This window comes from Larus michahellis, chromosome 3 (genome assembly GCF_964199755.1).
Source record: "Larus michahellis chromosome 3, bLarMic1.1, whole genome shotgun sequence".
NCBI classification, from domain to species: Eukaryota; Metazoa; Chordata; class Aves; order Charadriiformes; family Laridae; genus Larus; species Larus michahellis.
In genome coordinates, this window is record NC_133898.1 from 118,912,270 (window position 1) to 118,938,311 (window position 26,042).

Here is a 26,042-nt window from a genome sequence, read left to right on the forward strand (position 1 = left end):
AAAAAGAATTAAATTCTTGTAGCTAAGGAAGGCTACCATGTATTATCCCATCAGAGCCTCTCAGGTCCTTCTTGGTGAAACAATTTTTTTCCTAGTTTTAACTATGTTTACTTGGAAAGACAAATATGAAAGGTTTTCATGAAGTGGTAGTTTGTTCCAACGAAATCAGCTGCAAAAAAGGAAAGTTTTTACAGGACAAATAGCCCTTAGTCACTACCCAATGATGATACTCAGTGCCCAAAAAGCCATTCACAGCTGACCGGTAAGAAAAAGCTAATGAAAATTATTCTTTTATACAATATCTACCTAAATACTGAGATTGTTCTGTGAAACACAGGAACAGCTGGACTTAAGAAGAAATTAATCTATTAAATAATTAATACCTGTGTCTACATCAACATAATATTTTCTGTATATTATTTATGCAATGGTGGGAAGCCATTTCACTATTTCTGCCTATAGAAACATAAAAGCTTACTGTAAAAACAATCCTGGCATCTCATTAAAAAAGTTACATTTTTCAATTTCCTTTTGTGTAAATCCATTTCCTTCAAGGATTTTATATTTATGCTTGTACAAGCAAAGCCTGGATAATAAGGCATAACAAAGTGTGTGGAATTTTAATTTAAAATTCCCATAATGCATATAAAAAAAGAGATATGATATATGAAATGCTGAAATACAGTTATGGATAAGCAACTGTGTCTCATTGTTTTGTTTTGTCTTAAGTCCCTGAATGTTTCTTGGAACTGAAGATGCCAGGGTGCTTCTCTGGACATACAGAATGACAAATATTCACAGATCTGCAGGCCTTCCTGAAGGTGGCTCCATTTGATAAAGGTTAAGTTAGACAATCCAGGATCAGCTCAACTGCAAATTCTTATCAGAGCGATTGGTCAGAAGAGGAAAACCCAGCGATAATTGCTCAGATAACAGGTATGGATAATGTCATAAAAAAATTTCCATGAAATAGTTCTAGGATTTAACCAATGTATTCTTGAAATTAATCAACAGAGCAAAGACTGTACGAAAAATATCAGAACAGTCTTTGCTCATTTATATTGTATATCTCAGTCTCAGTTCTGAACTAAAGACTGTCTTAATTAGTATTTTTTTCCTTTTTTTTTTCGATTCTGAGTACTAAAAAGTACAGGTTCATTAGACTGTATCTCTTTCACACATGATTGTTTTCAGGTTCAGTGAAATAAAGAGACAGAGAGCAAAAAAGACCGTAAAAAGAACACTTGTTTATTTTAGGATAGTGCTCAATTCTGCCTCAAATTACTGCAGCTCAGGATATAGATGAAAAGATAAAATGTAACAAGCTTCATTTCAAATGAAATTCTAAAATAGGAAATGGAAGAGGAAATTAAATTCCAGTATAATTCAGAAGTGAAGAAATATAGATTCAAAAACTTTGAAAACCAGAGAATATAATTATATTTTGTATGTTGATTTTTAAAAAAAAAAAAAGAAAGAAAAAAGTGGTGAAATATTTTTAGTTAAATTACTAACATATAAAACCTTCCACCTTTGTTAGCAAACGTTTTTTGAACACTGGGGTTTTCCATGGTATTCTAATGGCTCAGTGGCAACGAATGAATAATGAAAAGACGTTATTTTTCCACTGTAGAAGATAAACATTTAAAACCCTACAGAACCTGAGATATGTGGCCAGATTGTTCTGGAAGTCAATAGAGTTCTACCAGATTATCTGAATCTAGACTAGCCTTTGTCTCCAAACTCAGGTACAGCATCTTTGAAACATATTGCATCAATTAATCATTTTCTGTTTGATACATTTTGAGAGAAAGGCTTTAAACCTACTTTAGGTACTTCAACATTGTTCATAGCATCATATGTAATATTTATATATATTCATCAGCCAGTAACGCCTTCTCCAAATCATTTTTCTTACAATTCTGATGTAATGCCCCACAAATTGATGATGACATTATAACTAACCCCTTAAACCTGTGTGCGCACAATGCTTGCATATGAAAAAGTGTTATTTATTAAGACTTAAGGCAAATCCAAAATTAATAGCAGCATTTGTGGTAGGTGGCTGAACAGATCTACAGGACAACAAAATCGTAGCTTCAGCTACAGCAAGGGGCCAGAAAAGATCTTTCTCTGCTGTGCAGAGGACTTTTAAATCTTTGATGTCTGCTCCTGTCAAATAAATATAAGATGGTGTCTATTTATACTTATTATGTGTAAGTATTATGTATATTGGAATCCAATAAATCTTTACTACATTGTACATGTAGTGGAATTTTTGCTTTCTGATCAATACGGCACATAATTCTTGGGAAAATATCACAACATTTCCCCAGAAGCTGAATCACTTCAGTATGAAACCATTTTAAGAAAAATATTCAATCGATTCTGTCTTTTTCTGTCTTGAGCTGAAAAAGAGTATGAATACTACAGACATGTGAGTAGTTATCTAAGTTAAGTAGAAATGGATTTGATAGAGTAAGAAGAACTTTTTGGTTTCTGTTTTTTCAATAACTTGGGAATAGGTTCCCAAATTTAAGAATCTTGTCCTACACTCAGGAAAGCTCCAAAGAATTCAGTCAGGAAGGAAATGGCACAGGTGAGGTGAAGAGATGAGTACATAGATGAAGACTGGAAATTACATTGCATAACTACAGAAATACTAGTTCTAGCTGCTGGCAAAGCAAGATGAGAAATGAGAGAAATAAAAAAGTAGCAGCCTTTCTGTACCACAGGGAGAAACCTACGTTTAACAATTTTTTATGGTTTATTTTTAAGAAATCTTAGAAAATTGATATTCCATGACTCTCACCTCTGTAAGGATTTAGGAAGACTTGGAAAAGGACAGATGTTAATTCTGTGAAACAGTCTGAACTTGAAGGCATTTTTTTCTACTTTCTGTTGGAAAATTAAAAAATCATTGTGTCCTGCTGGAAGTTCAAGGCTATTCTTCTTAGTGTTTGATCTGTAACACACCAGATGCTTTTTATATGTGCATTAAGGTTAATTGTTATTTTAAAGTGGTGGGTGGGGTTTTTTTGCTTTTTTTGGTTTTTTTTAATAAGAAGTAGCAGTTAAATATTTAAGTATCTTAGTGTCTTTTGGTGATTGTTTTTGTTTAGAAGAACAGCATTTAAAATCTTCTCTCCTGTTCTCTAAATGACTCTGTGACTGTCAAGCAAACTGCATACTTTTAAGGTTAAATAAATAATGACTTTTAAAAAAAATATGGTCAGCAAAGAGCAATGAGTTAACTAGCTTCATGTAAATTCTAAATAACGAACACCTTCTATGGTCTGTAGAAAGGACATTTCTGCTTTAATAGTTAAATAACGGTTGAGTTTAGAAACTCAGAAAAATATTCTGAACATTTCTGAGTAATCTTTTTATAAAAATATGGCTGCTCAATGGCTTTTAATTCTGCTTATTTTTTTTTCTGCTTGTATCAGAATGCAGTAAACTCCAGAAGAACCAGAAATTGACAGAAACATTTTATTTGAAAAGATTTCTATAAAAAGGTATTTCTGTCAAAATCAAAGTGTTTGGAAATAAAATATTAAACTTAATGTTGTTAAAATAATTTCATTGACAAGATAAAATTCAGTAACATATAGACATTTCAAATGAACATAATTAAATTTTCTGTCATTTTGATTTATAATGCCATTTTGCTTTCAATTTTTCACTCTTCCCCCTTTGTCTGTCTAGTTTTCTTTCCATTCTATTGAAAAAAAAAAAGAAATGAAAGTATCAAAACAAAAATGCAAAAGGACATTTAAAAAAAAGAAAAATGACATTTGATTTTTTCAAAACATTACTGCTTTTTGAAATAGAAACTCTCACTTTTTGGTGTATGCACTATTTTCAAAAGAAAAGTCTTCCTGTGTCTGTGATAAACTATCTGGAATATGAATAGGAAATTAATTTTCAAGTTTCAATATTAACCATGGAATAATAAAGAAATTCTTTTTTTTTTTTTTTCCTTTTTCTTTCGGATACACGTTTTGCAAGTATATTCTCCTTTTGATAGTGTTTTAAATGCCATGAAGATAGGTTTCCTATTCATCAATAAAGGCAAACATTTTGGTTTTCTTTGAGAGTTCCAAAAGTTGGAGCAGAGGAATCCTTTTTTCCTCACTTTCTCTCCATTGAATTGCAGCAAAATATAGGGATCCAAAATTATTCATATAGTGATAAAAACAGGCATATCATTTTTCAGGGTTAAAACCAATTTTGGGGGAAAATAACAGCAGAACAAATAATTGGTAAATCTTGTGTTGGCACAAAAATTAAAATTCATGCAATATTAATGAAAATTATTATCCTACTTTTAGAGAAAAGTATTGTACTCCACAGTCATTCTTTGCAAGATTGATTTAAGCAGCAGGTTTTCACATTCATTCTTGCCTTTCATGGTCTATAGTATATAGAAACCGGGGACCATTCTGTTTGATCAAGGCAGTTAATGCAGTGTCTTTTCCAGGCCATGAAGGCAGCAACAAATCCATCATGAGGTCGGGAAGCACAGCAAAGTAATTCTTGAAGGAAATGTCTTCTTAACAGAGATATAGTTAAACACAGCTGGAAGCTTTTTGTTAAAGAATTGCATCTTTTTACATTAAAAAGCTAAATGTTAACACTAATTCATCTTAAAAGCCGAATGTGAGCATCCTCACTCAATTCTGGCCTTAGCCAAATCTCATTTCCATCAGGATCTCAGGTAAGGGGAGACATACTAAGAAAACATGCTTTGAATTTGAATTTTAAAGGATTTTCTTTTCCTGCTTAGGTCTGTGAAGCAGCTGACTGTGCTCTTGTGCCCAGCTCCATCAACATCTCTTCTGCAAGCAGACACTCACAAATCCATGCTGTCTGAAATGCCCAGACATAGAACACAGGTTTGATGCAAAGTCCCAGCATCTGTGGCATTAAGTTGCAGCTAAGGAGCCTTCAGCAGGACTCAACGGTTCAAGCTGTACCACCACCACCAGTGCGGCTCCGAGCTGGCTCCTGCCCACCCAGGAGGTAGCACAGGCATTTTGTTATCACACCCAGCTTTTATTATCACACATCCATTATAATCATTTAGTTCTGGAAGTCTGAAATTGTTCTGGTCTCCTAAGAAAACACAGGTTCTCCAGAAAGAATATCAGCACTATAGTTTTACTTTTGTTGGTGACAAATCTCTAACAGCAGCTACAACCTACATCAGCTTTTGCTCTAAAGCATTTGAGCAGAGAACTTTAAATAAAACCTCTATTATAATTAGAAGAAACTATAATCATCATAAATTGCTAAAATACCAATGTTATGATAAACAAATCTGACAATATCAGTGTGATAATTATTTTAAAAAATAAATAAAACATGTTCCGTCATGCTTGACAAATTTAATTGCGGGATGTTTTTTATATGCAGAAGTTGCAGACTGTTAGTGGTAATCAAACTAATGATTTGTCCTTGCCACTTAGCAAGGTTTATTTTGTCTTAGTGAAAACATAAAGGTAGCACAGTAGGCATACTACTGGCATCTGTATTAGGATACACATGAGGTTGATATCCTTCCTGTACAGAAGGATGGAAGCACTGTGGAAATTTTTATTTTTCTTCATTTCCCTATTCAAAGGGTACTCAGAAACTGAAAAGAAGGCAGAGATATTTGTGCCTGTCTTACTTATCAGTGTAAATTTTGAATTATTCCTGTGATTGCAAATGCTTTTCTTATGTCACTAGAAGATATAGGAAAAAAGGAGAATTAATGCTCCATCCCATGTTACCAGCACAGGGCTTTGAGAAGAAAGTGAAGAAAATCCCATTTATTAATCAGTTTCATCTCATTCAAACTTGCAAGTCTCTGAAGGAGTCATCCCAAAGGCTAAACTAAGTATGTTTTAAGTCTGATTTCTTTGTTTTGTAACTTGGAGCAAAAGACAAGATGATTTCACCTGGCCTCCCTCTTCCTATATTTTTACTGATCTGATATATATTGTTTTTTCCTACTCTTCTAAGCAGCTCTCAAACTGAACACTATTCAAAAGCACTAATCAGTCCTGTCACTTTAACGTTGGAAAGAGACTCTTCCTTCGCTATACAATTATTCATCTCAAAGTAGCTGAAATTGAAGTGGAGGTTACTGTTCTTTCATATAATGATATATTCACTATTCTTATTTCTTTCTGTTAGAATCATAATTCCAACAAGCACACTGTTGCAATTTAAAACACCCTTCTCTGAACTCTCTGAGTGGTTGATTTGAGGGCTTCTCTCTGTTTCTCTAAAAGAAGAGCTGTGACTCTGAATTTGACTTCAAGATTTTGCATCCTACTGTAAATAGATAGATTTCTGTTGAAAAACTACCAATCCCCTTTCTTCCCCAATCGCTGCTTGTTTTTCAGGGGGGAAAAAAAAGAAAAGAAAGACCTGATGCCTCTGGCCTGCCAACGCTTGCAGATCCAGGGTCAAGAAAAAATGCTATATTCACTGCAGCTTACATTGTACCTCTTCTGCAGAGCAATAGGAAAATCTTCCTCTGGTCGCCAGTAGGTACCGCGTCTGCTGAAATGTTTCCATGGAGACAGGGCATCGCTGAGCGCAGCAGCTGCGGCCGAGATGCCTGTTACAGCCCTTCCACAGGTTCCGTGTTTATTTCTGTGGCTGACGGAGCACACAACGAAGGCATCTCCCTTCTTTAGGAATCGCATTTTGCTTGAAATCAAATGCTTATTTCCTGAAGAAAATGTAAAGCTCTTTCAACTACACAAGGGGGAAAGAAAGAAACAAACGTGTAAGCATGTCACACAAATTTCACTATTCCAGTGGTGCTTGAGGAAACTTGAAAGCCCTGTATAGCTGACATCCTGTTTTCTTAGTTTGGGCTTTATTTGCATTTCAGATTTATTTATTTCTACATCTAAAATCAAACAAATATCGTCTTCTTTAACATGAGGTAACTCTAACTAACCCACTCCTTCGCTTTCAAATAAAAACGATGCTTCACCCAACATATCAGAATGTGAGTGGTTTATGTAAGCACTTTTACCTCTGAATTGGTTTCTCAATCACAGAATGGTGTTTGAAATGTATAATTATGATTGAAAATTTGTGTATGTTTTGTTTGGATTGAATTATTCAGCAATTATTTTTTCATTAGAATATACATGTTTGCTTCATCAAGGTTAATGAGCTGAGAGGAGGAAAAGCTAATGGAAATGTATTTTATTTCAAGAAGCAGGTATTCAGTTTTCTGTCTGGTTGTGGTGTCCGAACCATGCCTCATTCCGCAACACTTGTTGGAACAAGATGCTCCTAGGAGAAAGGCTTTGGCATTAAACTCTGGGATGTGCTTCACATACCACAGGTAGGTAAAAAAGAAGGGGTTCTTTATGAATGTGGGAGCGAAATACTGACCTCATTAAAGTCAGTGTTAAAACTGTATCTTGGCTTCTTTAAGGTATTTTTTAGCAAACCCATTAAATTATTAGTACTGCTATAGAAAATACTGATAAAACTTCATTTTAGATAGTTCAGACTTTTCTAGTCACCAAGACTGAAATGAACTAAAACTGGAAAGAGATGCCAATGGAGTGCTAAGATGATTTTGGAAATGTATTATGAAACACTGAGTGTGTTGAGATTTGTTGAGTTTGATCAAGCAAAAGTTGAGATACACTGATTCTTTATAAATAAAAACTTTAATAACTTTAAGTAACTTCAAAATTATAAGCACTTGTAAGACTCAATTCTATTTAGTTCTTAGTAACATTAAATGCTTACACGTGTTCAGCTGCTGACCCAGCTCAACATGTGTTAAACCAGTCATCAGACATGGGTCCAGAGGAATGTTTCTCTCCTAATTAGGAATAATTTCCGCAGAAGAAGAATTTCCTTTTTTTTTTTTTTTGTAGGCTGAAGCATTGTCGTCTGGGAATTTTATTGACAAAGATCCAGGAACCTGCTATGCGGATGATGATCTCACTTCCTCCTGCTTTCTTCCTGTGGCACAACATAGTCCTTTGGTAGGTGTTTTTAGGTAGCATTCCCTGTCCCACGGTGTTTGCGCTTATGCGGGATAATGTTATTTGTTTGCTAGCACTGAGGTTCAGGCCTGCACGCAGTGACTCAGGTGGCCTCTTACAGTGTCCTGTCCCTGTGCTCTGCTGGATGGAGGGTCAATATGAGTATGAAAACAGAAGTCACACGCACAGGAGCCTGTTGGGTCCCATTTGACTGAAAACATTATCTCCCATCAGAGCTACTCATGTCGTGGGTGACGTGTTGTCTTTGCTGCGAGGTCTGTGAGGGAGGCAGGAGAACTGTATTCAGCCTGGTGTAAAAATAAGGCAACCCCAAGGCACTGACTTTTCACAAATGATGCTTTCCCTTTTGTAGTCACACAAGACACCCTGCTTGAATTCAGGGAGCTCCTGCAATGGAGGAACCAAAAGCCTGTGAGAAATTCCAGGTTTGATGCCTGTCCTAACATTTCCTAACCTCTACCCCCCTCCAAATTCAGTTTGCTGGAGCAGTACTTTCACTTGCTGTTGAAAATGTGGAAATATTTCTTCTGTCACGTTCTCATCTCACGTAGTATTTGCAGTAAACTGTATTGTAGCTATTTCAGATTCAGCTCTAGTGATCTTCAGACTCTTAACTCTCATTTGCCACACCTCGCTGTTTTCCAGAAGTTTGAAAGGTTATGATTTATTAAACAAGTTAGATTAGTGGAGAGTTGTTCTGCTTCAGAAAAGGCTCTTAAAATCTGAGCTGGCTCACTGCAGCCTGGTGGATATGTCTAATCTATGCTGTGGTCACTGATGTACCCAGGCTCAGTGTGTCCTGATCCAATGAGTGTTACAGAACGATTTAACAAAAGATTTGGGTCTATTCCATCAGACTTGAAGAGCCACTCAGTATGACCCAGAGATGAGGATGGACAAAGAGATTATACAGAAATTATTTTGCCCCAAGATCTATATTCTTATCGCCCTGCTTGCTTGTCCTCAGATTAGAGGACCTCGTGAGCACCAGTCAGCATTAGACACACAGGTGAGCAGAGGATGACATTCAGAACTCTATTTCTCTTCAGCTGAAGACAGAAATAGGTAAGACAATATCACAGCGAAGGTTATCTTCAATCACTTGATGGAGAATGAGCCATCCTATTTTCAGAGCTCCTCTCTGAACAGTAGAAGAAACCAAGGTATTAATCACAAAGCCAAATCTTGTCTTTTGCTTCCCTTTAAGAGGTGATCAGATGCAGGGAATGCTTGACCCTTAAGTCTGTTTACTGTGGAGGACTGTGCCTTCACTGCTTGAACACAGGCGTGGTTTCCGCTCAGCTTTGCAGTCGAATTTAACAGCCATCTTGAGCTGAAAAATCACACAAGGACTTTCAGGATCAAACTTATTATGCATTCAGTATCCCAATACTCCATCTGCTGTTTCCTTGTTCCATATCCCATTAACAAATGCTAAGCTGCAGATTGTTTTTCACATAGTAATGAGCTGCATAAGTATGCAAACAAAACAAAAGTTATATATTTCTGTTAGAACAAGTGCCAAGAACACCTCCTGTTGCAACACTACTAATGACAGGATAGCAACAGTGGAATAAAGAGAGTAATTTGTAGTATTCCCAGGTCAGCTGCACACATGGTTTCTCCAAAAATAAGTAAGTGAGGCAATTTATGCTATACTTACAATGCACCAGATTCATTCCTGCTTTAATTGCAGTAGCCTCAGTGGGTCTGTATCATAGAAGAATTTGGCCATGCCGTTGGAATGCTTCCTACAGATGGTGGTAAAAAAAGGTGACCAGCATAAATAATGTCATTATCCCAATTAACTGGAATTGATTAATTCATCCATCCATTTCCCAAGTGATTATCTCCAATTAAAATAATTGCCTGGATAGCATTCCATTGCTAGATCCCTGGGTGAAACAGAGATCTTCTAAATAGCGTTTTAGTCATATGCCAGCACAACCACCACTACCTGGCAGTAGGGAAACACATTGCAATCCGCTACAGTTCAACATGAGGACAGAGGAAGCTTTGGAATGTCTCTAAGAGACACGGACTCACATACTATTATTTGCCTAAGCACAGGGTTACTGTGGAACGGGACTTGATTTGTTGCAGAAGGCGAGGGGATGGTGCCTGCTGTAGAGAGCTTACATTTCTAAGCAAGCACAGACACAGATCAGGAGCACAAAGAAAACTGTGGGACACCATCAGTAGGCATAGCCAGCCCTGGCAGCGGCACCACAGCAGCCTCTCACTGTTGTGTATTTGTGTAGGCATCACAGTAATGGATGGTTTTTCAACCACATCTCTGAAGGTAGCTAGCTCTCTTGATGCTTGCAGAGATATCCTCCCAGCTGTGAAAGCAATAAAAAATCTCATGACACCTGTCTGAAAATGTAAAGCATGGGCAGGGGAGCCTGACACCACAGACCTACCAGCGGCAAGAGTCCACTTTCCGATTGTGATTAGGAGATGATGGGTGTGACAGGGATGCCTTGAAAAGGCAGTTTCTGAAATCTCCTGTGACGTGTGAGAGAGATACAGAGTAGTCATTTAAAGAAAGGGATAACAAGCTCAAATGTGCTGGGTATGAGGAGGATGCCTGTAGCCACAGTATAGCATCTGCTAAGTTCAGAGGAAAGGCTGTTCTAATAAAATGTGAGAATACACATAGATATATGCATAGATGGAGACAAAAAACTGTTTCAAATAGATGTTTTGTATAGAAAATATGCAGAATTTAAGCATAGTTTGCATCTAAAAAAATTTAAATTCAGGGCTGAATAGGATGCTCAAATTACTGGGCTGCATAATCACTCAGTACAGTAACTGCTATACTTTTAAGAAAACGAGGTAGGAGAAAGCTAGGAATAAGAAACAAATTTTTGTTGAATCTGAGCTCCTTGCTACATGATGAGAAAACATCAAAGGCGTTACAATTTTAATTTGAGCAGAAAGACAGTTATATAGTTCTGAGAGACAACTGTGAGTTGTTCATGTAAGTAATAGCAAATTATTTTTATTTATAAATGAGATAGTAACAGGATAAGGCATGGAGGGAAAAATCCCCATTGGCTAAGTACTGGGGAACCCGGCAGAGAACAGGTAGAGGGATGAGAAGGATTGTTTATGGGACATACTAATAAAAACATAATGGAAATATACAGGGGGTAGGGAAGGGATAGATTAATGAAAACCAGTGCCAGGAAAACTGACAAGGTAGAAAGTGCCCAGCGCATCACAGAAGATGAAGCAGAAGTCTGGTTTTAAGCATACACAATGTAGAGTCTATTTGGTTGCTTAATTGTAGGCATGTCATGAGAACTGTGCAAGGCTCCTGCGTGGCCTCCAGCCACCCCTTCCACACTGTGTTGTAACTGTCCCTCCAGGCAGGTTTTTCAGATACCTTGTTGTGCCTCAGAGGCACTAGATGTCTATGTTTAGGTAACCAAATACTGTACTACAGGTGTGATTCCATTATTTTTACACTGAAAGGGTTATTAAGCATTGGAACAGGCTGCCCAGGGAAGTAATTGAGGCACCATCCCTGGAGATACTTAAAGGATGGGTAGACAAAGTGCTTAGAGGTATCGTTTAATGATGGTTTTTGTCAGTGTTAGTTGACGGTTGGACTAGATGATCTGAAGGGTCCATTCCAACCGAGGCAACTCTATGATTCTATAAGGTGCCTACTAACATGTTAAGGTTTTGCATTCACATTGCAGTCAGTACAGCTGGTGGGGCTTGTGGAGCAATCCATGTCCCCAACTGAAGTACGGAGCTACTCAAGTTAAAGTGCTTAAAATGCAGGTGTATAGTGTCACCTGAGACACGCTAGTGTATCTGGCAGTCATATGGTGTAAAACAATGAGATCAATGCCAAGACATAAAATGAGTATCACAAGAAATTAAGTCAATGAGCTACTTGAAGAACAAAACCATTTTCTTTCTTCTTTTTGCTCCCAACTCCCCTCCTTTCGAGAAAGAATTTGTTTCCTCACCTCCAGCTTAGACTGTGTCTGGTGAGACCCAAGATACTCAGGGATGAGACAAACACAAAATGTTGGTTACAGACATCAGCTTACTACAGCAAGCAACTCCCCATAGCTGATGGCCTCTTGAGAAAATTAAGAATTTTAACTAGGACTGCTGCACAAAGCATCTTGAGGAAGGTTTATATGGACGATGTTTATTTTTGGGTATGTAGGTAAAGGACAACATTGCCTTCAAAGTTACCTTAGGGGATAAACAAAGAGGTGCGGGGTGGGAGGTGGAAGGAAAGGCCAGGCAGAAAGAGCAGCGGTGGGGTCTGCAGACAAGCGTTCTCCTCTGAGCGAGGTGCTTCCATTGCAGCAGGTGAAGAAGATGAAGATGACTACATTGATCATTTTTGCCATGCTTCTCCCTTAGCAATATACACTTTCCACTTGATCTGTTCAAATTCCCTGTTAGTTGTTCCTATTTATGATGTTATTAATGCTGATTGGAGTATGCTTAATCAGGCACAGGCATGGCATGCTGGCTGGTTGCTAAGCTTTTGTGCATGAATATTATTGGGTAATAGTTAATAATTATTTAAATGATACTATCTATTTTGTTATACACTAAGTTCTAGGCTTTTTTTAACAAACTAAAAGCTACATGAGGTTGACATGGAGAAGGGGTGAATCTCACGTTGGTGTTAATTTCTTCTTACAAAAGCCTGTTGTAGCAAAGATACCTGGACTTATAGGTGCAAAGCAATGAGAAATACATGTGAGAAAAACAGCATGAAGCAAGTTGAAAATACTGCCCTCAAGGCTTTTGGAAAGCATTGCTGAAGTGAAAAGCTATGGAGTTGTGAGCAAAAGGCAAACAACAGAACTACAAATGGAGGAGAGCCCTTTGCATTGTCCAGGTTAAGGGACTATCTGAGAGGACCATGCTAGTTCAGCTGCACAGTTGGAGGTGCTCACAAGAACTGTTTCCTTACTAACACAAATCACTGTCTTAGAGTATCTTTTAAATATACAGCTACAGAATATGTTTTACAACACATTTGGGTTCTCTCTCTGTTTGTCGTGGTCAAGTATTACTCTGAGAATACAGACATATTCCTAAACCCTCTCATTTGCAGTACAATGTATGTGACTGCTACAAGGGATTCTTAAAATGATGTTCTTTGTAATGACAGGTCTCAGAATCAGTAGTAGAAAGACTTTACATTAATGTTACTAGAACAATAGCAGTTCTTAGTATAGGGAGATGAGCTGGTATGAGCCACAGGATGCACCAAGCTGCAGCGAGTGAGAGGTCAATTCACCTTCTAATGCTACCATGAGCTACCTAAATGTAAGCAAATTAATCCGTTCTTCATCAGTCATTGTTTTCTAGATTTTACATGTTATGGTCACAGCTACATCATCTTGGAACACTTTAGCCTGGATATGATGTGTACAGACCTGAGGGTGTACAGTGACTAAAGTAAAATGGTTATTACAAAGACTGTAGGAAAAATGTTAGTTGTTTTGGGGGTTGGTTGGGTAGGAGGGATCAAGCATCCAAGAAGTGAAACAAAACATGCAAACAAAAGAAAGTCCTTTTGTTTATCTAGAATAGAGTTTTTTGTTGTTTATGAAATTAAATTCCAAAATAACTTTTTGTGAATGGAAAGTGTCAGTTGACTCATAGCTAAACAGAAGATGGGAATGAAGGGGCTAGCTTCACAAGATGGATCTGAAAAAGCTTAGGGGCTAAAGCAATTGTGTCGGGAGTCCAAGCTAAAATCCCTTGTCTGCTTGGGGAAAATGAACCAAGGTCTCCTACCGAGCAGCTGATTGTTGAACACCTTTTTCTTGGTGTTATTCAGGTTTACCTAAAGACCTCTCACTGTCTAGAACAGGGACTGAAAACGTTTAAGCTGAAAGTTTGGAATCTTAACCGCTCAGAGAGAAGAATACCACGCAGTGAGAAACATATTCAACAACTTTGAAGGAACTGCAGCCAAGGACACAAACTTCAATATAGCCTATGCTGGGGTGCCTAGAGCATTTGCCCAATGGGTAGGAGGCTCCAATTCAGACCTTTTCCCATAACCCATGTTCAAATAATGATTAAACTAATACAGAATAGCTGTGGAAAGTGTCAGAAGTGAATTAATGTGTCTTTAGAGGGAGAAAAGCAGGACACAGGGAAGGTAGTCAAAAGCGGTGGTATTCAAAAGGCAAACTCTTGCTTTCTTCTATAGTTTCAGGAATACAGTTTCAAAAGCTGCTTGACATAAGGTCACTATCCATTTCAGGGCAGCTGATACTACTTTTTTGTCCTATCGTTATTATTACATTTTCATATAAAATACCCAGTTCTAAATAGAAAAATTTTTCAGATACATGAAAAATATCAAAAGTCCTTTTGGCTACCTATAAACTTGTTAGCAGATAGAGGCATGAGTAAAGACACAGCATTTTCATTAAATTTTGCACGCTGGCACTGTGTCCTAAGGTAATAACAAAATGCCTATAGAATTGATGCAGTTTAACATGATGTCAGTCAAATCTTTGTAATGATTTTTCTTTTGTATTGGGTTTGTCACAAACAGCTGTTCTATGTGCCCCGTCACATTGTTTGAAATAATCTCACTAAGTCTTCTGAAAGCTTGATCAATTCTACCAGTGCTTAATCAGTTTTGGAGGGTTGACTGTTGTTAGATCAATGGTCCTCCTCCAAGTCTAAATCTATTGGATTTTAAGAAATTTGATGAAAACTGCTCAGGTCAGCGGAAATGAAGACACATAACCAGGAACACCTATTTGAAGACTGTCGATATGGCTATAAGCCCGGCAATTCAGTAATCGAAATAGGTTTTTTCCGAAAGACTTTGAGGTTTGCACGATAAAAGTGAAGATGTTTGTTTTTATGAGAACCGAATAACATCAATTAAATTTAAAAAACTTTTCTCACAGTAAACTGAGGATGATTAATTGGGGTTTTTATTTTCTTATTTTTCGTATAGAAGGATATAATACAAATAAGCCTTCATTAGATATCAAAAGCTCTAAGATCATAGCCATCCAGTTTGAATAAAAAAACTGACTAAAGAACAGCAAGTACCTTAATGTAAGAAAGAGAGAACATGTCACACAGGTAGCTTGCCTATCTAAACTAAACTTTGGGATAAATTTTGAAAAAAGAATCAAGGGATGGAGGTAAATGGAATAAGATGTACTATTGCATTACCAAAGATATACCATGCTAAATTAATCCAATATTGTTCCTTGAGAACTATTTTTAATGATGGAATACGTATGCATTTTTATTCACCAGGACCTTACAAAGAGAACTAAAATGTTGTAAATGGGAGACGAGAGAGATTGATTGAAAAAGGCTGAAGCAGACATGATCACAGAATCATAGAATCATAGGAAAGTTTGGGTTGGAAGGGATCTTTAAAGGTCATTTAGTCCAACTCTCCCTTCAATGAGCAGGGACATCTTCAACTGGATCACGTTGTTCAGTCCAACATCACCTTGAATGTTTCCAGTGATGGGGCATCCACCACCTCTCTGGGCTACTTCTTCCAGCTTTTCACCACCCTCAGTGTAAAAAATTTCTTCCTTCTATCTAGTCTAAATCTTCCCTCTTTCAGTTTAATGCCATTACGCCTTGTCCTATCGCAACAGGCCCTGCTAAAATGTTTGTCCCCATCTTTCCTGTAGGCCCTCTTTAAGTACATAAAGGCTGATAGAAGGTCTCCCCAGAGATCTTCTCCAGGCTGAACAACCCCAACTCTTTCAGCCTGTCCTCATAGCAGAGGTGTTCCAGCCCTCTGATCATCTTCATGGCCCTTCTCTGGACCCACTGCAAAAGGTCCATGTCTTTCCTGTTCTGAGGACTCCAGAGCTGGATGCAGGGCTCCAGAGCTGGATGCAGGACTCCAGGTGGGGTCTCACCAGAGCAGAGTACAGGGGCAGAATCACCTCCCTTGACCTGCTGGCCAAGCTTCTTTTGATGCAGCCCAGGATGCGGTTGGCTTTCTGGGCTGCGAGCACACATTGTCGGCTCATGCCCAGCTTTTCATCCACCAGTACTCCCATATCCTTCTCAGCAGGGCTGCTATCCATCCCTTCATCCCCCAGTCTGTATTGATTCCAGGGGTTGTCCTGACCCAGGTGCAGGACCCTGCACTTGGCCTTGTTGAATGTCAGGATGTTCACACGGGCCCACTTCTTGAGCATGTCCATGTCCCTCTTGATGGCATCTCATCCTTCAGGCGTGTCAACCACACCACTAAGCTTGGTTTTGTTTGCAAATATACTGAAGGTGTACTCGATCACACTGTCTATGCCATTAATGAAGATATTCAACGGTACTGGTGCCAAGACAGACCCCTGAGGGACACCACTTGTCATGGATCTCCATCCGGACATGGAGCCATTGACCACTACCCTCTGGATGTGACCATCCAACCAATTCATCATCTACCAAACAGTTCATCCATCAAATCCATTCCTCTCCAATTTAGAGAGAATGATGTTGTGGGGGACTGTGTCAAAGGCATTACAGAAGTCCAGATAGATGATATCCGTAGCTTTCCCCTTGTCCACTGATGTAGTCCCTCCATCACAGGAGGCCACAAGTTTGATCAGGCAGGACTTGCCCTTGGTGAAGCCATGCTGGCTGTCTCTAATCACCTCCCTGGTCTCCTTGTGCCTTAGCGTAGCTTCTAGGAGAATTTGTTCCATGACCTTCCCAGGCACAGAGGTGAGGCTAACAGGCTGGTAGAAAAAAATAAATATATTTGGAAGCAGCCCTGAGCAGCAGCTCATTACTTTAATAACGCCATTTACTTATGTACACCCTCCCCCCGACAAAAGGGGGCTTTAGCTAGAAAAATAAAGGGAGCTGCATGGGGGAGTGTGTGCCAGAGGATGGTGCCACGTCTCCTGCTCAGGCTCTGCCCTGTGATCTTCCTCCTCTGTTACCATGCTGTCATGGTCTCCCCACAGCAACAAACATCCCTGGCCTTTGTTGGCCCTGGACTCTCTCACCTGACAGCCCTCGCTGCCACACCTGTGGTCACCCCCTGGAGACAGAGCCAGGAGACTCCAGACAGAGGGCTGGCCCCTTACCCTCAAGGTGTTTAATGACTGGCAGGTAAACCTGGGCTATTGAGCATCATGAGGCACATACAACAAGACATCAAAACCACAACAGGACTCACTGTCCCTGGTTACAAGGCTGCTAATGTTTCTTGTGAAAAACTCATACTTGCAGACCACTATGTATCCTTCCCATCTGTCTTGTACTTTCATGGCAGGAGAAAGGGTGATCATGGAGAAATGTTGGAAGTTGACATTCTGAGCAGCAAGTGGAATCAACCATGCAGTGACTATCAGTAATTAACCATGGGTTACTACCAGTGTAGAGGGAGATTAGTGTCGGGCACACGTGAAGGAGGGTTTCAGTGGTGAGCGTGGGACTGGATCCAGCAAGGTCCTTACAGTCCTGGGCTGAAGGTGAATCTCAGTAGTTATTTCCTGAATGTAAGTGATAGTTAGAAGTTACACTGCCTCTTCGAAAGTTGTACTATTGTTCCTCAAGAAAGTGAACAGTGTGACTTTTCTAATACAGATGAAAGCATAACCATAACTATATATTTTTGTTTGTAGTCCCCATTTCAGAAGAGTATGCATTGATTCTTAAATAAACTGTTATCTCTTAAGCTTTTGTTTCCTATTTCATTGCTAAAGAATTGTGTCCTTTTTTTCGCAATAAATTTACATTTTAATTTTACACGTATATATGTAATGTTTATTTTTTGTAATAATAAGCAGCACAGATTAGGTCTTTAGGAACAGCAGGTTTCCTGCTTTTAAAGAGTAACAAGCCATTTCTAAGGGTATTGTCTTGTGCTGCTATTTGGGTCAGGCAAAAGAAAATCTTTGGCACCCTTATAATATCGCTTCCCAAGGGAAGGAGCGTGCTGTCTGTGATAAAAACATGAGAAGACCTTTGAAAGATCCAGGAATAAGAAGCATTGTGCCAAAAGGCCTGTCTGAAATGGCCCTTTCCAGACAACTTGCAATCCTGAAAGTAGGAGTTCCCTTATTTTTGCTATTCTTTGTTCTGATTTACAACACATTTTTACAACATATTACTGAGGAATCATTTGGAAAATGTGTTCGGAAACATATAGTGACATTGAGTAGCTGTCAGGCATTTAAATAAAGAAAACGAGTGTGTTTCACATATACCTGCAAGGGTGGCAAGGAGTCCCAGTTTGGCTGATTTACTGTTGCATTCTGCATCACTTGTCATCATGAACCCAAGTTAAACATTTGGTGGCCAACTATGTTTGCAAAATTTGTTGTATTTGTTTTCATAAAGTGGCCGAAAGTCCCAAAGTGCCTTTATGGTAGTAAGACCAAGACTGTATACCCACTTCCTCGTTCCTTGTTGCCTCACTCAGAAAGGAGGGTTGGTTGGGTGGCTTTATTCAGAAAAGGCATTGGATACTCCTACTCCCTCCTTCCTTCCACAATATTTCTCCATCTTGAAGAGAACAGGAACCACCACAGATTTCTCCATTCTTTTGCCTGATCCAGGGCTCCTCTGATTCTGTTACAAGTTACCCAGAACATTTTCTTCTTAAAAAAAACCTGTTTATCTTCTTACCTTCCCCACAAGACCCCATTTCCTTTCTTAATGGAGAATAATATAGCTAATTTTAAAGAAAGAGTTTGAAGTCTTAACTTTGCTGTCACCGCCGTGCCACCACAAAAGCCACGCAGGTGGTCCACTCCCACTCTGTCTTAACAGGCGCAATCATTATTGGCTACTGTCAGCGAGGTCCACTTATGTCTGTGGGAGGGCTGCAAGAATGAGTTCCGTAATGCCTTGTCAACAGGCATTATCTTGCAGCGCCCTCTCTACCGAGCTCTACAGTTCCTCCCATTTCTCTTTCACACTGCTCACCACTCTCGTACTGCTGCTGCCCGTGCTTACTTTAAATGACATAAAAAACTGTCCATGAGTGTAAGCCATTTCTCAGTTAAGTCAGCTTTGAAATTTGATGTCCTGTTTCAAGCAGTTATCTCTGCCAGGAAATTCAGGATTATAATGTTTCTCAAGCCAGGACAGTAGTACACTGTTGTCACTGGGAATGAGTGGCTGGGATGGGAAGGCACTTCATTGTGCCCACATCACTGAAGTTTAAACCAAAAGTAAGACAGACGAGGGGGTGGAAAAGAGCAGCAATAAGAAACTCAACCTTCCTCTGAAACCTGGGAAAGCAGATTGTCGTAAAGGAGCCTATCTCATGGTTACAGTCCTTTCCTGGAAACAAAGTTACTCTATGTCGTTTGAAAAGGCTAATGAAGCTGAGCTACTCCATACCCAGCTCATTCCCTTCATTGGCACTGTATGCCCATCCATTTTCACTGTTCTGCTACTCATGGAAGGTAGAGAACTAAAGAGCGTATAGCATCTATAATCCTGCACACGGAGTTTAGGCGGTGACTGAGTAAACTAAAAAGAATTTTCTCCTTCTCATCTCGGCAGCTGGAGAAAGTCAAAATCCAGTCCCAAGCAGATTTAGTGAATTGGAGAGAAATGACAGCTGTTGCTGTGGTGGAGAAGGCACGACTGGTCTCTGCACCTGGGAGGTGATTGCCTGCGCTTTGCACAGCTGCAAGCAGCAACAAACAGAACGGGATGTCTTCTCCTGATCTCTAGATGCTTTCAACCATTTTTAGAGCACCTGAAACACTAGAATAAACTCAAACAAGTAAAAGATCAAACGGCAGCAAATTTTCTACCTCTGAGTAATAACCAATTAGAACAACAACAAAATAATTGGGAGTAGTGAGGCAGAGAGCGTATAAGATATGTCCTCCTTCAAAATGGCCCTTTTATGTAACAGCAGCCTATTCTAAACACCCCTGAAAATAATGAGCTGCAAGCTGCAATTAGCATGAAAATCAGAGATCAAACTTTTCAGAGAAAAGTTTGAAACAAATGCTAAAGCAAGGGGAATTTTGTGAAGAGAGTCCTGCCAGAAGATCTTATTTTTCTTAGGTCAAAGGGTTCCTGGCTAAAATGCCTTGCTGTCCATTGCAAGGAAACTGAGCAGAGGACTTATGGCAATCTTGTTATTAGTTAATTTTCAATAGGAGATGACAACAGAATGAATACAAACCATGTGTATGCAGCACAGTATGCTACATCTTGCTCTGTTGCTTGGATTGTGAACAACACCTCGGTTGATGTGTTCGGGACTTGACTCTGGTGTGAGTCAGTGGCGTGAGCCCCTGGGGTGCTGCTCTGAACTGCAGAGCAACTGTGCCCAATACTGGGCTGTCATTAAATAAGTATAAGAAGTTCTTTCAGAGGCATTGATGGGAACCAAAGTATATTTTAATACTAGAATGATATTCTAAGTAGAAAAAGCTAGGACTTTTAACTGCAAAGTCCCAATTTTGAGGTGTAACACAAAAGAATGAAAATTAATTCAAAGTACTGGGCTGTTCTGGTTTCAGCTGAAAATACTTTTCTTTCTGGTAGCTGTTGTGTTTTGGGTTTGGTGGGAGAAGGATGCTGATAATTCATATTGGTTTAGTGGTTGACAGGTGATGTTTTACATTAGTCAAGGACTTTTTCACCTTCCCACAGAAGCTGAGAGGGAGCATAGACAGAACAAGCTGCCCAATGGAACATTCCATACCATAAGATATCATGCTCAGTATATAGATGGGGGTTGGCCAGGGGGCAGGAATCCGCAATCACTGCTTGGGACAGGCTGGGCAACTGATCATTGGGTGATGAGAGCGACTTGTGTTGTTTTACTTTATTTTATATATTCTTTTACCATTATTGTTATTATTATTGTTATTTTCTTTTTCCATTATTGTTCTACTAAACTGCCTTTATCTCAACCCATGAAGGTTTTTTTTCCCCTTTCCCTTCCTTTTCTCCTTCTTCTCCCTACCCTTCTGGGGAGGAGGGGGAGAAGTGAATGGGCACTTGCATGCTCCTAGTTGCTGTCTGCGGTCAAACCACAACATGGGCTAAAAACTCCATCTTAACACAATTTGAAATGTCATGCCAATATGTAGGAGGGAGCTGCTTGGTCAGTATCACAAAAATTTCTTTACAGTATTGGACAGGGAACTGCTGGAGAGGGTGCAGCAAAGGGCTACCAAGATGATGAGGGGACTGGAACACCTCTCTTATGAAGAAAGGCTGAGGGATTTGGATCTCTTCAGTCTGGAAAACAGATGGCTGAGGGGGGACCTTATCAACACTTATAAATACTGAAAGGGTGGGTGTCAGGAGGACGGGGCCAGGCTCTTTTCAGTGGTGCCCGGGGACAGGACAAGGGGTAATGGGCACAAACTTGAGCATAGGAAGTTCCACCTAAACATGAGGAGGAACTTCTTTCCTTTGAGGGTGGCAGAGCCCTGGCACAGGCTGCCCAGAGAGGTGGTGGAGTCTCCATCTCTGGAGACATTCAAAACTCGCCTGGACACGTTCCTGTGCGACCTGCTGTAGGTGACCCTGCTCTGGCAGGGGAGTTGGACTAGATGATCTCCAGAGGTCCCTTCCAACCCTATGATTCTATGATTCTATGATTCTATTGAAGCCCTAGCACACAATAGTATTCTTATCCTAAATTTGAGACAAAAATGCACAGTAAAGCTATATTACACGTGGAAATCAGACTCTGCCTTACCTTTCACAGTGTTCTGCCAAATACAGAAACAATCTGTATTTATCCCTGAATCTTTGGGGCTTCAAGGGAGGTGAAAGTAGTCAAAAAGGGTCAGTTAGAGGAGTAAAATGAGTTGAAGTTTCAGAATTTGGACCTAAATTTATTGCTAGAATAAGAGAAAATTCTAAAAATTTTGGCAACTCATACTGTCAAGCCTTGCTAAAATTAAGTCGTACAAAATGCATCATTATTGAGACAAGAATATAAGCAAGCAACTAAAACTATAACAAGAATAGAAGCTATGACCCTGGGTGATTCTCTGCAAAGATTGAAATTTATATTTACATTTGCAATAAAATGTATATACCATAAAAGTGACTGTGCAAACTATACATGCAGAAAAATTAATATCTGTCACAATGAAACAGTGAAATACCCAACATATATCAAAGACAGGAACCTGAATCTGTCTAGGACATGTTGATTAAAATCATAGACTCCTTCAAATTACTCATATTAATGAAGTCTAATCTGTTTGAATATTGCTGTGATTTTTTTGTATGTTTGTTTGTTGGCTTGTTTTCCATCAGGAAGATTCTTTTTGTTTCAATTTCCTGTAATTTGTTTCGCAGTCCGCAAAACAAAGAACCTCTTTAGGAGCTCTTCAATATCTGTCATTCTCTTACAGTATGAATCCAGTTAGATTAGGTCTTCAGGCAAAAGTGGTGACTTGTTTTCATTATTAAAAAAGTACTTTGTTATTCGACATGGTTTTTTTATTATTATTTTGTTTTCTTAGTTGAACACAAGGAGCTCCCATCGCAGTCCTGAAAATAAATAAATGAGAATTTGTCAAGCCACATTTTTAGGAATAAAGGTCATTACTCAAGCTCTAGGTGATAGTTAGAACGACTTTGTTAATACCTGCCTAGAGTTCAACACCGCTTTCAGAGTCCCTGCAGTTAACCTAACATAATCATGAGTGTCTTCTTGCAGGTGTGGGTTTTTCTATCAGCATGTGCTTGACTGAAAGCATCTGATTCCCAGCCTGTGCCAGGACAGCAGATGCTGTGCGAGTCATTTCAGAGTGATACAGTGTGTAGAACTCATGACTGTAAAAGTAATAACTTTCTTCTGAGATCTTATTCCAAGATATTTTTGAAGTATTTTCTTTTGAAACCATTTACTTTGGAAAGTTTTAGGAAGAGAAAACCAAGTATTTTTCTTATCTGTAGGTTTGGTTCTATGTTATTTTCTTATATTCACGGATGTTGAATGCTGACAAATTAGTGGGTTGAGTAAACTTTTGTCCATGGTTTATCTCTGGGCTTTGTGCAGAAATAAACTCACATAAAGTCTACTGATAGAGTCAGTCCTGGTGATCTGCAATTCAAGGTGAGCCTCTGAGAAAATGGCTACAGATTTCTGATGAACAGACTGAGAGAAAGATACAGCACAAAGGCAAAAAGCAGAAAGTGCCATTACTTACTATGGAACAGAAATAATCAAAATGGAGGGTTCTAGGTTAGAATCACATCATGAACCTAAGATTTACTGTAATTCCGACGGAAATTAAATATTGGAACAGGCATTTAAGTAACTGAAGGAAAACTGCTCTGATTGCAAGGCAATTGTCATCACTGAAATCACTGCCAGCTCCGTTCAGTTCCTCTCAGTTATGTCTGCAACTGGCGTGGAGTGCAGAGCTTCAGACAGGTCTTTGAAATAAGCGTTGAAAATGTCAGCTGCATCCATTTATACAAGACAGTACAAAACTGCCTTTATTATTACTTTTTTTTTACTCACACTTTAGGAGCTTGGGGTCAAAACTGTTACTCTCTTAAAATCTGAAGAGCTGTTGCCTATTCTGGAGAAGGTAAAATTTCTGTGAATCCAGGGTATGCTAAAATTTTAGACTCCTAATGTACAAAGCCCCTTAAAGCAAACGCCTAAAATGCCTATATAATCTACAGTGAAAAGCAGGTGCTTTTGAAAATCTCTTGTCTCTTTAAGCTGAAGAGAGACAGCCGATTACCAATGGCCTTTGAGCATCGCTGGAAATAGCAAACAGAAAACCTGCAATTTCTGAGCTGTCCCCACTGAATATTGTGGTTTTAATTTTATATTCTTATATGAAAGTGTACTTTAACCTTGTGCACCTTTTAACACCTGAGCCGCTAGATAAAGTGACAATCACCGTTACCTCCTCTTCCCACAAACTGGAAATGCAGGGGTTTGAAAGACAAGGACACAGCACCTAAAGGAGAAAGAAAAAAGCCTGTTTGAAAATGGCTTATGACCTTTTACCGTTGTTTCTGCCTCTTAGGAGAAAGACACCAACCACTTGTGTTGGCTGCCATTTACGACATTTTTAGGTCATTGTCCCCTCTCATAGATGGTATATAGAGTTTAGACTCACATTCAGGCCTCTATTGAAGATGTTTACATCCTGTTGTATTTTAGCTGACAACTGCTGTTTGCATATGCCACGCTTGGTGAATACAAAATCAGAATTGGCCAAGAACCAAAAGCTGAGACATCTTCAGTTTTAGTCCCTGTGCTAACATATCGTGCTGCCATGGCTTAGCTATCCGCTGCTGTCTGTTTCTTTTTCTGAACTGTAATCTGCCTCCAGTACTTGCACACTACACAGGAGAGGAATTGAGAGGATTGATAGTGCCCTAATAGAGCTGTTAAACACAAATCTATTCATAATTATTATTATCCAACAACTGATTTCCATCTACAGAAAAAAAAATTAGTCATGCTCTGTTGTAATTTATTGATCTGCAGTTAACTTTACTGGGACTTGATCCTCTCTGGTTGCAAATGAACTACAAAAAAAAATATCATACTTCGGAGGGATTTTTCCTCAGTAGCATGTATTATATATTCTTTAGAGAAAGTTTGTTTTTTTTTTTTTTTGCAATGAAATAGCCAACAAGGAAGCTCAGTTTCTAGTGGCTTTTAGAGCTTAAATATTAAAAAAAAAATCACAGCTAAAAGAAACCTTTCTACAGTTAACTCTTCAGCTATCTGAATTTACATATATATATGAATAGATATGTATATGTGCCTATGGTACATATCTATCTATGTATCTATCTATCTGTCTATTTTTACTTTTTTTTTTTTTTTTTTCCCCCAGAGCTAGACACAATCCCTGCGTGCTCACAGGAAGAATGGAGGCTTCCCCACAGTTCTGATTTTAAAAATAAAATAAAAAAAATTATTAAAAAAATCCTGCAGGATCAATTTAGCTCAATTATGTTTGTTTCCCGGCTACAGAAGAAAATGACACTCATTCTTCCTTTTGTATGCGATCTGACTGGGAAGTTCCATCATTGTATTTCTTTGCTGATTCTCCTGCTAGTACTCACTGCTTTTCACTCTGTCTTCATCTGCAATTTATCCGGTAAGCATCCATATCATTTAGGCTAATGTAATGGTTCAGAAGCATTTTTTTTTTTAAGAAACTGAAATTTAGGATGAAAAGAAGTAGAAATCAGAGCACACAGCTTGAACTCTCTTTGAGTTACTTGATTTTGAAAGTGTCTGGAACATGTAGTCATCCAAGCTCATTGCAGCAACAATGCCAAGAGAGTTATGACATATTTTTATTGCAAAAAAGATCTATTTTAAATGTCAACAACTTGTTAAGTCAGTGCTTTCACATTACCTCAAGTTTAGGGCTTAATCTCAGGCCCATACAAACAATTTCAACCTCCTTAGCAGACTTTAGAAGAGACAACAGGAGCCTATTTCAGTGATGAGTCTCTGGAGCGCAGGTCACCACTCAGGCTCCTGAGCTGGCTGCCCCTTTCACACACTAAAAGCAATCAGAGCACTACACCTGGGTACTTGTTCTTGGGCTAATGTTGCTGCCCAGAACCGTACTGCAACAAAAAAATTAATAACGGGGCCCATTGTACTTACAAGGTGCTGCACTATTCACACTTGCCAAAAATCAGATTCACCAAAGGCTTTGTCAGTGCAAGCTACACTCACACAGCTTAAATTCTGTGTTGATTTTGCTTCTTCCTCTGCCGTTCACCATCACCCCCCATTTCAGGAGGAGTTTCACTGACTCCAGAGGCAGTCAGAGAGCTATAGGCCTGGATCTTTGGCCCTGCTGGAGAACCACAGTGAATGCCATCAGCGTGACTCCAGTGCCATGTTAGTCACATCCCGTATGCCAGAGAACTGAGCCCCTGCTCTTTGGACTACCCTACTATGTCATCCACATCTCCAGGAGTTCTGCGTGATGACAGACAACTCTGGGAATTAACAGTATACTAACGGCTCCTGACATTCGCAAGAGTTTTCAGGAA

General features: G+C 39.0%; 1 long non-coding RNA gene across 2 annotated transcripts; it reads left to right on the forward strand.

The window, feature by feature from the left end:
* The first annotated feature begins 656 nt into the window (after positions 1 to 656).
* Positions 657 to 25,115, forward strand: LOC141740131 (uncharacterized). Of its 2 annotated transcripts, XR_012585893.1 has the most exons (5): positions 657 to 936; positions 4,790 to 5,025; positions 7,226 to 7,357; positions 7,905 to 8,015; positions 24,860 to 25,115. It is a non-coding gene; the product is annotated as an uncharacterized LOC141740131 (long non-coding RNA). The 2 variants fall into 2 exon arrangements; XR_012585892.1 differs by lacking the exon at positions 24,860 to 25,115 and having other exon boundaries at positions 7,905 to 8,531.
* Positions 25,116 to 26,042: the final 927 nt, after the last annotated feature.